The sequence below is a fragment of the Miscanthus floridulus genome, chromosome 1, assembly GCF_019320115.1.
Source record: "Miscanthus floridulus cultivar M001 chromosome 1, ASM1932011v1, whole genome shotgun sequence".
NCBI lineage: Eukaryota > Viridiplantae > Streptophyta > Magnoliopsida > Poales > Poaceae > Miscanthus > Miscanthus floridulus.
In genome coordinates, this window is record NC_089580.1 from 25,924,213 (window position 1) to 25,927,393 (window position 3,181).

At 45.5% G+C, this 3,181-nt stretch overlaps 1 pseudogene; it reads right to left on the minus strand.

Moving 5' to 3' along the window:
• Positions 1-210: 210 nt before the first annotated feature.
• LOC136476511 (uncharacterized) lies at positions 211-787 on the minus strand (annotated as a pseudogene).
• Positions 788-3,181: the final 2,394 nt, after the last annotated feature.

Sequence of the window (3,181 nt, forward strand, 5' to 3'; positions counted from 1 at the left end):
GGCGTGGTCCATGCTAAAAGGCCGAACAGCCGAACCAGAACAAGTGCACGGTCACTTTGTACGATGCCGAAGGCTTCCGTTCCTGTTGCCATGCATGCTGCACTGATTGGCAGTCTGGCACAACATCACCAAGAACGGCGGGAAGTCCAAGAACTGCTGCACTGATTACGCAAGAACACTGCAAGAATGAGGAGGAGGAAGAACACGCTGCTACTGGTAGCGCATGGAGGAGGAGCTGGAGCTGGAGGAGACGCTGCGCCAGAAGCCGGCGCCGTAGAAGTGGGAGCTCATGATCTCGTGCTCCAGCTCCGACGCCGCTACCGCCGACTCTGCCTCGCCGCGCGGCTCCTCCTCGATATCTAGCGTCGACGAGGCCGCGCCGATCATCGCCTTGCCACTGCTTCCCGACGGCGACGTGGGCGCCGCCGCCACGGAGGCCGGCCTCTTCCTGTTGGTTCCGGCTCCGCCCCGGCCACGGTGGCGGTGGCGCCTCCTCCTCACCCGCCGCAAGACGCCCGCGGGGAGCCGGACGGTGACGAGCAGCAGGACGTCGAGCAGCGCCAGCGGGCAGCATCAGCACACCGCCGCGCAGTTCGCCGCCGCCTGCCCCGCCCTGTCCCCGCACCCCGGCTGGGGCTCGTGCTCGTCCTCGCCGTACCGGTACTCGCGCATGCGCCCCGCTCCGCTCCCGACCGCGAACCTGCCGCCGATGATTCTTTCTTGGAGTCCTTGTCCTTGGTGCGCCCCGGACAGGTGCCGCCGGCTGGGCTGCGTTCGTTAACACCCAGCCAAGAATCTTAAAAAGAAGATACCCTGCTGTGTGCTCTAGGATGGAGTGATATTTAGAGACGGAGGCCCGTAGATCAGGGTAAACATCTTACTTATGGTTCTTCTAATTCGCCCTAGCACAGTTGCATCGTAGCCTCGTGGACGCCAGTGTCGAGGGAGCTCGGCACGGTGGAGTCCAGCGTGGTGGAGACGATGCAGAGGCGACGACGGAGTCAATGGAGCTTCCTGTCGCTGGCAACACTCTTCTTTAGATTGGATTAGTGTTTCTCTGTCAGTGGTTATGGCGGCTCAGGTCAACCTCATCGTTAGAGCCGTGATCTCCACCTATCTTTTATAGTGCTGTGCGACAGGGGCCCACCAACCATATTAGGGTTAGGCGCCCCCGATCAGGACGTAGATCCAAGGGCCCAATAGACCGTTGGGCATATTGGTAGAGATCAACTAACATTCTCCCCCTTGATCTCACTACCATCTTTCAATTTTATATCATTTACTTTTGTTCATTCCATTACAGATTAGCGTATAGATCATGTTTCATCATCACGGTCAATTGCTAATAGATTTAACAGCTACAACACACCACTCTGTTCTGAAATAAATACTTAACTTTGGCCCTTCTTTTATCCAAGAATTTTAGGCTTTTCCTTAAACCCATGCAACCTACACGTTCACTGAACGCGTTGGGTGGCAAGCCTTCTGTAAGCGAATCCGCGAGCATCTTTTCGGTACTTATATACTCAAGACTTATAACATGATTTCGGACTTTATCTTTCACAACATAATACTTTATGTCAATGTGTTTGGCAGCACCACTTGACTTATTGTTGTGAACATACTGTACTGCTGGATTATTATCGTAGTATAACTTAAGTGGTCTATAGATGTCGTCAACCAATTTCAAATCAGGTATAAACTTCTTTAGCCAGTTCACCTGCCCCGTTGCCTAATAACATGCTACAAACCGTCATACATTGTGGATGATGTAGTGACGGTTTAGTTTGAGCTTTTTCATAAAATAACTTCTCTTGCGAGAGTGAATACATATCCAGACATGATTTTTTTTATCATATCCCGCATAATCAGAATCTGAATATCCCACTATATGGAGTGAATCAGATCTTCTATACGTCATCATGAGGTCTTTTATTTCTTATAAATAACGCAAGACTTTCTTTACTAATTTCCAGTGTTCTGTTCTAGGATTGCTCTGAAATCTGTCAAGTAACCCGATAACAAATACCAAGTCAGGGCGTGTACATACTTGAGCATATTACAAGCTTCCGACAGCTGAAGCATATGGAACTGCTTTCATTTGATTGATCTCATATTGGTTCTTGGGGTATTGAAAATCCCCATATCTGTCGCCCTTGAATATAGGAGCAGGTGAGGTACTATATCTGTGCATACTGAATTACTTTAAGATCCTTTCTATGTATGCCTTTTGTGACAGTCCTAATACCCCTTTACTTCTATCTCGGTGAATCTTAATCCCTAGAACGAACGAAGCTTCACCAAGATATTTCATATTAAATTTTTGAGGACAAAAACTTCTTTATCTCCAGCAGTAGACTGACATCACTACTAGCAAATAAGATATCATCCATATACAGGATAAGAAAGATAAACTTTTCTTTCTTAAACTTTGCATAGACACAATTATCCTCAACATTCCCTTTAAACCCAAAATATCTTATTGTCTGATCAAACTTAAAGTACCACTGTCTTAAAACTTGTTTTGATTTATAAATGGATTTTTAGGCGGCATCCCATTTGTTCTTTTTCTTCCATGACAAAATCTTTCGGTTGTGTCATGTAAACATTTTTCTCTAAGTTTCCGTTGAGAAATACCGTCTTTACATCCATCTTATGTAATTCTAAATCGTAATATGCCACTAATGTCATTATGATTCTGAAAGAATCTTTACATGAGACTAGAGAAAATATCTCATTGTAATAAATCCCTTCTCTTTATATAAAGCCTTTTTCCACAAGTCGTGCTTTATATCTCTCTATATTCCTTTGATAGTCAATTTTATTTTATAGACCCATTTACAGCCTACTGTTTTGGCTCTTTTAGGAATTATTTCAAAGTTCGAAACTTTATTGGCATTTATAGATTTCATTTCATCTTCTATGGCCTCAAGCCACTTTGATGAATGATCAGTTCTCATGGCTTTTTCAAATGAGGTGGGATCATCCTTCATTTGAAATTCCTCAGCATTGTATACTTCATAGTCAACAGGAATAGCTGATTTTTAACTCTTTGAGACCTTTTAGGGGCCTCCATATTTGGCACATCTTATATTTGAGTCTGTTGTTGCTCCCCCTCATGTGTGGCAATAGGTTCTATAGGATCCTGAAGAACATGTTCCTTATCATCATTCATTGTTGC